The sequence below is a fragment of the Oncorhynchus tshawytscha genome, unplaced genomic scaffold (assembly GCF_018296145.1).
Source record: "Oncorhynchus tshawytscha isolate Ot180627B unplaced genomic scaffold, Otsh_v2.0 Un_contig_8810_pilon_pilon, whole genome shotgun sequence".
Taxonomy (NCBI): Eukaryota; Metazoa; Chordata; class Actinopteri; order Salmoniformes; family Salmonidae; genus Oncorhynchus; species Oncorhynchus tshawytscha.
In genome coordinates this window covers 60,001-71,174 of record NW_024608818.1, presented here as the reverse complement: position 1 = coordinate 71,174, position 11,174 = coordinate 60,001, and the positions used below count along the sequence as shown (strand labels likewise).

The window sequence follows — 11,174 nt, the reverse complement described above, 5'->3', positions numbered from 1 at the left end:
GAGATGGTACAGTATGTTGGTAAACTACTAGAGGGGCCCCCAAGGACATAAACATGTATCTGGTGAGATGGTACAGTATGTTGGTGTAAACCACTGGAGGAAACTACTAGAGGGGCCCCCCTGGACATAAACATGTATCTGGTGAGATGGTACAGTATGTTGGTGTAAACCACTGGAGGAAACTACTAGAGGGGCCCCCATGGGCATAAACATGTATCTGGTGAGATGGTACAGTATGTTGGTGTAAACCACTGGAGGAAACTACTAGAGGGGCCCCCAAGGACATAAACATGTATCTGGTGAGATGGTACAGTATGTTGGTGTAAACCACTGGAGGAATGGTACTAGAGGGGCCCCCAAGGACATAAACATGTATCTGGTGAGATGGTACAGTATGTTGGTGTAAACCACTGGAGGAAACTACTAGAGGGGCCCCCAAGGACATAAACATGTATCTGGTGAGATGGTACAGTATGTTGGTGTAAACCACTGGAAAATGAAACTACTAGAGGGCCCCCAAGGACATAAACATGTATCTGGTGAGATGGTACAGTATGTTGGTGTAAACCACTGGAGGAAACTACTGAGGGGCCCCCAAGGACATAAACATGTATCTGGTGAGATGGTACAGTATGTTGGTGTAAACCACCCCCAACAAAACATGTATCTGGTGAGATGGTACAGTATGTTTCACAAAGAATATGTTTATCCAAGGACATAAACATGTATCTGGTGAGATGGTACAGTATGTTGGTGTAAACCACTGGAGTAAACTACTAGAGGGGCCCCCAAGGACATAAACATGTATCTGGTGAGATGGTTCACAGTATGTTGGTGAAAGATGAGGTGACTACTAGAAAAAACCTTCCTGTTTTCAAAACCAAGGACATAAACATGTATCTGGTGAGATGGTACAGTCATGTTTTAAACCACTGAGTAAACCATAAAAGAGGGGAAAAGGACATAAACATGTATTTTCTGGTGACATGGTAACAGATATCTGTCTGGTAGTAAACAACCTGATCCGACCTTCAAGGGGCCCCCCTATCCTTAGGAAATAAACATGTATCCATGGTACAGTATGTTGGTGTAAACCTGAATCCTTAGTCCTTCCTGTTTTCACTAACAACCTGGACTGAACATGTATCTGGTGAGATGGTAACAGTATGTTATATTGTCTTCCTGTTTTCAAACAACCTGGTAAACCACTGAGGGGCCCCTATCCTTAGGTTTTCATAACAACCTGTAACAGCCATTCCTCCAGTCCTTCCTTTTTCAGTGTTCATCAGCCTGGATTGACATTCAGAAGATGAGAGGTGATTTTCCTGAGAAAAGCCTCAGGTCCAAAACCAGAATTGCTTGAATTATGAAAACACTGGTAACCCATGGAATCAAGTGACATCATGGTAAGAGATTGTCTATCCTTAGAAAGACAACCTGGAACATGATCCGAAAGTACTAACAACCTGAGAACTGAACCCTGACCTATTTGAAGGGTAACAGATCCGACAGGCCTATGTTTTCAAAACCTGGTAACCCATGACCCCTTGTCATTCTCTGTCTCTGCTGTAGTTCTGCTTCCACAACAACAACATGAAGCCAATTAACCCATGATCCGACCATCTATTCTCTATCCTTAGTCCTTCCTGTTTTCACTAACAACCTGGTAACCCATGATCCGACCATTTATTCTCTATCCTTAGTCCTTCCTGTTTTCACTAACAACCTGGTAACCCATGATCCGACCCTCTATCCTCTATCCTTAGTCCTTCCTGTTTTCACTAACAACCTGGTAACCCATGATCCGACCCTCTATTCTCTATCCTTAGTCCTTCCTGTTTTCAGGAACCCATGATCCGACCATCTATTCTCTATCCTTAGTCCTTCCTGTTTTCACTAACAACCTGGTAACCCATGATCCGACCCTCTATTCTCTATCCTTAGTCCTTCCTGTTTTCACTAACAACCTGGTAACCCATGATCTGACCCTCTATTCTCTATCCTTAGTCCTTCCTGTTTTCAATAACAACCTGGTAACCCATGATCCGACCCTCTATTCTTAGTCCCTCCTGTTTTCACTAACAACCTGGTAACCCATGACTGACCCTCTATCCTCTATCCTTAGTCCTTCCTGTTTTCAATAACAACCTGGTAACCCATGATCCGACCCTCTATTCTCTATCCTTAGTCCTTCCTGTTTTCACTAACAACCTGGTAACCCATGATCCGACCCTCTATCCTCTATCCTTAGTCCTTCCTGTTTTCACTAACAACCTGGTAACCCATGATCCGACCCTCTATTCTCTATCCTTAGTCCTTCCTGTTTTCAGGAACCCATGATCCGACCATCTATTCTCTATCCTTAGTCCTTCCTGTTTTCACTAACAACCTGGTAACCCTTGATCCGACCCTCTATTCTCTATCCTTAGTCCTTCCTGTTTTCAATAACAACCTGGTAACCCTCTATTCTTAGTCCTTCCTGTTTTCACTAACAACCTGGTAACCCATGATCCGACCCTCTATCCTCTATCCTTAGTCCTTCCTGTTTTCACTAACAAGCTGGTAACCCATGATCCGACCCTCTGTCCTTAGTCCTTCCTGTTTTCACTAACAACCTGGTAACCCATGATCCGACCCTCTGTCCTTATTCCTTCCTGTTTTCACTAACAACCTGGTAATCACTCCAGACAAACTCCCAGATGGACCCGGATATAAACATAACACTTAGGAAATATCCCACTTCAACATGTGTCATTGACCTTCTAATAGTGACTGTACGACACTTGCAGGATCTGTGAATGAAGGGCATGTGAAGTTGAATGTATATGGAACACAAATTAATTGGATTAAATGTACATTGTGAAAATATGGTTTGCAACATGGTTCAATGAGAGATGAAGATATGGAGAAAACACCTGTCTCCGGATTACATCATCAAACTAAGGGCAATCGTGGCATGGCATCAGGGAAACGCGTCCATCAGGCATGATGATGTATACAGGAAAGATAGTCTAGCGTTAACTAGCTACATTTTCAGATATTACACATTTCTAATTTAGACAGAAAGTGGTTTCATTTCAAGCTAAAGTGTACTGTTAGCTAGCTAGCTAACATTGAACCTGGTTGGTTAGCTCCCAGCGCTGTGGCTTCGTTGGCACTGTTCATTGCTGTTTAACTAACGTTAGCTGGCTGGCTCATTAGCTAATGTTACGTGACATGTGTACAACATCCGTTGAGTGTGCTCTCCAAGATCGAAACGAGATGGGTGGGGCTAAAGCTTAAGAGGGTGTGAACGATGCTGAATGGGTGGGGCTAAAGCTTAAGAGGGTGTGAACGATGCTGAATGGGTGGGGCTAAAGCTTAAGAGGGTGTGAACGATGCTGAATGGGTGTAGACAAAGAGGAGCTCTTCACTAGATACCAAAACATTCAAAGGCCATTTTCTCAAAAAGTGAGTTTACAAGTTCATCAACTTTCGAAGGAAAATTACTTTCCCATTTTTTCCTCAAATGCATTTTTTCCTCTTTGTATACACCCATTCAGCATGATATACTATTTTGTAGCTCTGAGGCTCTACTTTTATCCATGGTAAAAAAGCTATATGATACAGTCATTGTTTCAACTGGCTAGCCAGCTAACGTAATATTAGATAGCCAGCTAACTTAACGTTAGATAGCCAGCTAACGTAATATTAGATAGCCAGCTAACTTAACGTTAGATAGCCAGCTAACGTAATATTAGATAGCCAGCTAACTTAACGTTAGATAGCCAGCTAACGTAATATTAGATAGCCAGCTAACGTAATGTTAGATAGCCAGCTAACGTAATATTAGATAGCCAGCTAACGTAATATTAGATAGCCAGCTAACGTAATATTAGATAGCCAGCTAACTTAACGTTAGATAGCCAGCTAACGTAATATTAGATAGCCAGCTAACGTAATATTAGATAGCCAGCTAACGTAACGTTAGATAGCCAGCTAACGTAATATTAGATAGCCAGCTAACGTAATATTAGATAGCCAGCTAACGTAATATTAGATAGCCAGCTAACGTAATATTAGATAGCCAGCTAACTTAACGTTAGATAGCCAGCTAACGTAATATTAGATAGCCAGCTAACTTAACGTTAGATAGCCAGCTAACGTAATATTAGATAGCCAGCTAACTTAACGTTAGATAGCCAGCTAACGTAATATTAGATAGCCAGCTAACTTAACGTTAGCTAGCTAGATAGCACGCTAGAAACCAAACCAGACATGGTTTAGAAAGCTGCTTTTAGTTGCCTGGTTAGATTGACATTTAATAAATATAGTTTTAAACGGATGGGTTATTGGTATTAAAATACACCTGATATGCTATTTTGGACCACCGGGCTGCTGATGTCATGCAGCCTGTCCTTTTTGTGTTTATACTTTTTCATAACGATAAAGACAAGTTTAATGTTCACGATGTCACTGCCACAACTGTTTACATACATGTTGATATATGTAGTATAAACCAGCCTATAGCCTTGACATTTTTGGTTGTTTACTAAACTGTCATACTCACTCTGTTTAGCACATGGCCTCACATGTGAAAGAAGAGCTCTCCAGTAGGTGTACCAAAACATTCAAGGGCCATTTTTCTCAAAAGTGGGGTTACAAGTTTATCAACTTTCCAAAGCAGAATTACTTTCCAATTGTTCCTCAACAGTAGTGTTACGATATACCATTTTCTAGCTCTGAGTCTCTACTTTTAAAAAAACCCCATCTGAAGAGTTGCTACCGAATGGAGCCAGTCGGTCACATACCTTCGTTGAATACATATGAAGAACACGAAATAGATGATTCATACCTAGATTATACCACATGTCTCTGATCTCAAAGCCGATCTGTCTCCTCATGTCCTGGTACCTGAAACACACAGAGACACACATGCATTAACATACACTGATGCCAACCACTGTCCTGTCCTAGTGACCAGTCTAACATGGTTAACTGTCCTGTACTAGTGACCAGTCTAACATGGTTAACTGTCCTGTACTAGTGACTAGTCTAACATGGTTAACTGTCCTGTCCTAGTGACCAGTCCAATATGGTTAACTGTCCTGTACTAGTGACCAGTCCAACATGGTTAACTGTCCTGTACTAGTGACCAGTCCAACATGGTTAACTGTCCTGTACTAGTGGTCCAACATGGTTAACTGTCCTGTACTAGTGACCAGTCCAACATGGTTAACTGTCCTGTTCCAGTCCAACATGGTTAACTGTCCTGTACTAGTGACCAGTCCAACATGGTTAACTGTCCTTACTAGTGGTCTACATGGTTAACTGTCCATACTAGTGGTTTATAATGGTTAACTGTCCTGTACTAGTGGTCTAACATGGTTAACTGTCCTGTACTAGTGACCATTCCAATATGGTTAACTTCCTGTACTAGTGGTCTAACATGGTTAACTGTCCTGTACTATACCAGTCCAACATGGTTAACTGTCCTTACTAGTGACCAGTCCAATATGGTTAACTGTCCTGTATAGTGACCAGTCCAATAAATGGTTAACTGTCCTGTACTAGTGACCAGTCTACAAAATGGGGTTAACAACTGTACTGTACTAGTGACCAGTCCTCTAACATGGTTAACTGTCCTGTACTAGTGACCAGATTAGACTACTGGAATTAACTGTCTGGCTACTTCTAGTTACCAGTAACATGGTTAACTGTCCTGTACTAGTACTAGTCTAACATGGTTAACTACTAGTGACCAGTCCAACGTGGTTAACTGTCCTGTACTGTGACCAGTACTGTCTGTATTAGTGACCAGTCAACATGGTTAACTGTCCTGTACTAGTGACCAGTCCAACATGGTTAACTGTCCTGTACTAGTGGTCTAACATGGTTAACTGTCATGTCTGGTACCAGTCCAACATTTAACTGTCCTGTACTACTAACATGGTTAACTGTCCTGTACTATGACCATCCAACATAGTTAACACCTGTACTGTGGTCTAACATGGTTAACTGTCCTGTACTAGTGACCAGTCTAACATGGTTAACTGTCCTGTACTAGTGACCAGTCCAACATAGTTAACTGTCCTGTACTAGTGGTTAACATGGTTAACTGTCCTGTACTAGTGACCAGTCCAACATGGTTAACTGTCCTGTACTAGTGACCAGTCCAACATGGTTAACTGTCCTGTACTAGTGGTCCAACATGGTTAACTGTCCTGTACTAGTGACCAGTCCAACATGGTTTATTGACAATAAGTACTATAGGAGGGTAAACTGGTTCCCACTTTAAACAAAGTACAACTTATAAAGGCTTTATACAAAGTCCATACAGGCTTTATAAGCACCCCAGTGTATAAAGGGTGACATAACCATTCCCAGTGAATTGCCAATTGTGACATAACACACTATGTATGTTTATACACCATTTATACAGTATGAGACGCTTATAGATAATGAGTGAATCCTTTATGTAGTGCTTGTGAAGCCTTTATAATGCTTTACAACCTGTGAAGAATATTTCAAGAGCAGCATCATATCATAACAAATCAGAAACTTTTTTGTCCAAAAAATGGGATGCAGAAAAGCTAAAGTGTTTTTGTTACTTCTATATTAGGCTACTGGAACACTCTACTGTCTGGCTACTTCTATATTAGACTACTGGAACACTCTACTGTCTGGCTACTTCTATATTAGACTACTGGAATACTCTACTGTCTGGCTACTTCTATATTAGACTACTGGAACACTACTGTCTGGCTACTTCTATATTAGACTACTGGAACACTCTACTGTCTGGCTACTTCTATATTAGACTACTGGAACACTCTACTGTCTGGCTACTTCTATATTAGACTACTGGAACACTCTACTGTCTGGCTACTTCTATATTAGACTACTGGAACACTCTACTGTCTGGCTACTTCTATATTAGACTACTGGAATACTCTACTGTCTGGCTACTTCTATATTAGACTACTGGAACACTCTACTGTCTGGCTACTTCTATATTAGACTACTGGAACACTCTACTGTCTGGCTACTTCTATATTAGACTACTGGAACACTCTACTGTCTGGCTACTTCTATATTAGACTACTGGAACACTCTACTGTCTGGCTACTTCTATATTAGACTACTGGAACACTCTACTGTCTGGCTACTTCTATATTAGACTACTGGAATACTCTACTGTCTGGCTACTTCTATATTAGACTACTGGAACACTCTACTGTCTGGCTACTTCTATATTAGACTACTGGAACACTCTACTGTCTGGCTACTTCTATATTAGACTACTGGAACACTCTACTGTCTGGCTACTTCTATATTAGACTACTGGAACACTCTAGTCTCCGGCTACCCGGATAAAGAACTACATAAACATCAGCTAGTTCTCAACATGGCTGCTAGAATCTTGACTAGAACCCCAAAATTCCATCGTATTACTCCAGTGCTAGCCTTTCTACACTGGCTTCCTGTCAAGGCAAGGGCTGATTTCAAGGTTTTACTGCTCACCTACAAAGCATTACATGGGTTTGCTCCTACCTATCTCTCGGATTTGGTCCTGCCGTACATACCTACACGTACGCTACGGTCACAAGACGCAGGCCTCCTAATTGTCCCTAGAATTTCTAAGCAAACAGCTGGAGGCAGGGCTTTCTCCTATAGAGCTCCATTTTTATGGAATGGTCTCCTTATCCATGTGAGAGACGTAGACTCAGTCTTGACCTTTAAGTCTGTACTGAAGACTCCTATGGCCCAGGGGTGTGAAGGTGAATGGTAAGGCACTGGCATGACGAACTGCCCTTGCTGTCTCTGCCTGGCCGGTTCCCCTCTCTCCACTGGGATTCTCTGCCTCTGACCCGATTACGGGGGCTGAGTCACTGGCTTACTGGTGCTACTATACTGTACTGCTGTCTCTGCCTGGCCGGTTCCCATCTCTCCACTGGGATTCTCTGCCTCTGACCCGATTACGGGGCTGAGTCACTGGCTTACTGGTGCTACTATACTGTACTGCTGTCTCTGCCTGGCCGGTTCCCCTCTCCACTGGGATTCTCTGCCTCTGACCCGATTACGGGGCTGAGTCACTGTGCTACTACTGGTGCTACTATACCTCTGACACTGCTGTCTCTGCCTGGCCGGTTCCCCTCTCTCCACTGGGATTCTCTGCCTCTGACCCGATTACGGGGGCTGAGTCACTGGCTTACTGGTGCTACTATACTGTACTGCTGTCTCTGCCTGGCCGGTTCCCCTCTCTCCACTGGGATTCTCTGCCTCTGACCCGATTACGGGGGCTGAGTCACTGGCTTACTGGTGCTACTATACTGTACTGCTGTCTCTGCCTGGCCGGTTCCCCTCTCTCCACTGGGATTCTCTGCCTCTGACCCGATTACGGGGGCTGAGTCACTTACTACTCGTGGTAGTAAGTTTGTGGTCTGGTGATATCATTCCCCCCCGTGCTTCTACCTCTGCATTGCTTGCTGTTTGGGGTTTTAGGCTGGGTTTCTGTACAGCACTTGGTGACATCAGCTGATGTAAGAAGGGCTTTATAAATATATTTGATTCATAAAGTGGGACCAGAAACATCTATAACCATCACTCACTCAGACAAACAGATTCGGTAATCACATACAGTGCCTTTGGAAAGTATTCAGACCCATTGACTTTTCCCACATTTTGTTACGTTACACAGCCTTATTCTAAAATGGATGAAAAACAAAACCCCCAGCAATCTATTCACAATACCATCACAATGCCCCCATAATGACATCACAATGCCCCCATAATGACATCACAATGCCCCACAGATCCCCCATATTGACATCACACAATGCCCCCATAATGACATCACAATGCCCCAATGCTCTATATTGACATCACAATGCCCCACAATAATGACATCACAATGCCCCATAATGACAATGAACGATGCTGCAAATGCATTAACAATAAAAAACTGAAATATGACATTCGTATGGTGGCATCTGGTGGCACTGGCATGGTGGCATTGGCATGGTGGTGGCAGCATCACATCTGGAGGAAACCTGGCACCATCCCTATGATGAAGCATGGTGGTGGCAGCATCACATCTGGAGGAAACCTGGAACCATCCCTGGATGAAGCATGGTGGTGGCAGCATCACATCTGGCACCATCCCTATGATGAAGCATGGTGGTGGCAGCATCACATCTGGAGGAAACCTGGCACCATCCCTATGATGAAGCATGGTGGTGGCAGCATCACATCTGGAGGAAACCTGGCATCATCCCTATGATGAAGCATGGTGGTGGCAGCATCACATCTGGAGGAAACCTGGCACCATCCCTATGATGAAGCATGGTGGTGGCAGCATCACATCTGGAGGAAACCTGGCATCCCACATCTGGATGATCCCTATGATGAAGCATGGTGGTGGCAGCATCATGCTGTGGGGTTGTTTTAGTCGGGATCAAGGCAAAGATGAATGGAGCAAAGAACAGACAGATCCTTGATGAAAACCTGCTGATAAATCAACCTCAGTTAGCGCAGTCATCTCAAATAAAACTGAAGGACCTCGGCGTTACTCTGGACCCTGAACTTTCTTTTGAAGAACATATCAAGACTGTTTCAAGGACAGCTTTTTTCCATCTACGTAACATTGAAAAAAAATCAGAAACTTTCTGTCCAAAAATGATGCAGAAAAATTAATACATGCTTTTGTCACTTCTAGGTTGGACTACTGCAATGCTCTACTTTCCGGCTACCCGGATAAAGAACTACATAAACATCAGCTAGTTCTCAACATGGCTGCTAGAATCTTGACTAGAACCCCAAAATTCCATCATATTGCTCCAGTGCTAGCCTTTCTACACTGGCTTCCTGTTAAGGTTAGGGCTGATTTCAAGGTTTTACTGCTAACCTACAAAGCATTACATGGGCTTTCTCATGTCTTTCCGATTTGATCCTGCCGTACATACCTACACGTAAACAGCTGGAGACAGGGTTTACTCCTATAGAGCTCCATTTTTACGGAATGGCTCAAGACCTCAGACTAGGGCAAAGGTTCACCTTCCAACAGGACAACGAACGTAAGCACACAGCCAAGACAACGCAGGAGCTGCTTCGGGGATAAGTCTCTGAATGTCCTTGAGTAGCCCAGCCAGAGCCCGGACTTGAACCCTAAAGGCTGTAATTACTGCCAAAGGTGCAGGTGTAAAGGGTCTGAATACTTATGTATATGTGATTTCTGTTTATATATTTTTAATACATTAGCAAAAAATGTCTAAAAACCTGTTTTTGCTATGTTGTTATGGGTTATTGTGTGTAGGTTTATGAGAAAAAAAAAATAATAATGTAATCAATTTTAGCATAAGGCTGTAATGTTACAAAACGGGTAAAAAGTCAAGGGGTCTGAATACTTTACGAAAGCCCTGTACATTAGAACTCATAACATAACAGAACTCAAAGCCTAAAAGTGGCTTTACTAGGAAGCATATTCTGTATCAACAATGACAGAGAAGAAAACATTTAGGTGATCGGTACTGTGTTCCAATCCGACAAAAGGATCTGCATCAACTCATATACAAGTGTTTTACCAGGAAATATCCCCAAAAGGTTATTCTATATCCCTTCAACTGTTCCACTGCCTGTTTTCATTGTTGCCCTCTAATTAAGGACCAGGTGGGTGATATTAATGATCAGGGCCTGATTTAGACCTGGGGAACCAGGTGGGTGATATTAATGACCAGGGCCTGATTTAGACCTGGGACACCAGGTGGGTGATATTAATGATCAGGGCCTGATTTAGACCTGGGACACCACGTAGGTGATATTAAGGATCAGGGCCTGATTTAGACCTGGGACACCAGGTGAGGTGATATTAATGATCAGGGCCTGATTTAGACCTGGGACACCAGATGGGTGATATTAATGTTCAAGGCCTGATTTAGCCCTGGGACACCAGGTGGGGTGATATTAATGATCAGGGCCTGATTTAGACCTGGGACACCAGATGGGTGATATTAATGATCAGGGCCTAATTTAGACCTGGGACACTAGGTGGGGTGATATTAATGATCAGGGCCTGATTTAGACCTTGGACACCAGGTGGGGTGATATTAATGATCAGGGCCTGATTTAGACCTGGGACACCAGATGGGTGATATTAATGATCAGGGACTGATTTAGACCTGGGACACCAGGTGGGT

General features: G+C 43.0%; 1 long non-coding RNA gene across 1 annotated transcript in view; it reads right to left on the bottom strand.

Moving 5' to 3' along the window:
• Positions 1-4,809: 4,809 nt before the first annotated feature.
• LOC121843859 overlaps positions 4,810-11,174 on the bottom strand; it is a 22,060-nt gene continuing 15,695 nt past the window's right edge. The window contains exon 3 of the long non-coding RNA XR_006081765.1: positions 4,810-4,893. This is a non-coding gene — a long non-coding RNA (uncharacterized LOC121843859). The remainder of the gene's footprint in view (positions 4,894-11,174) is intronic.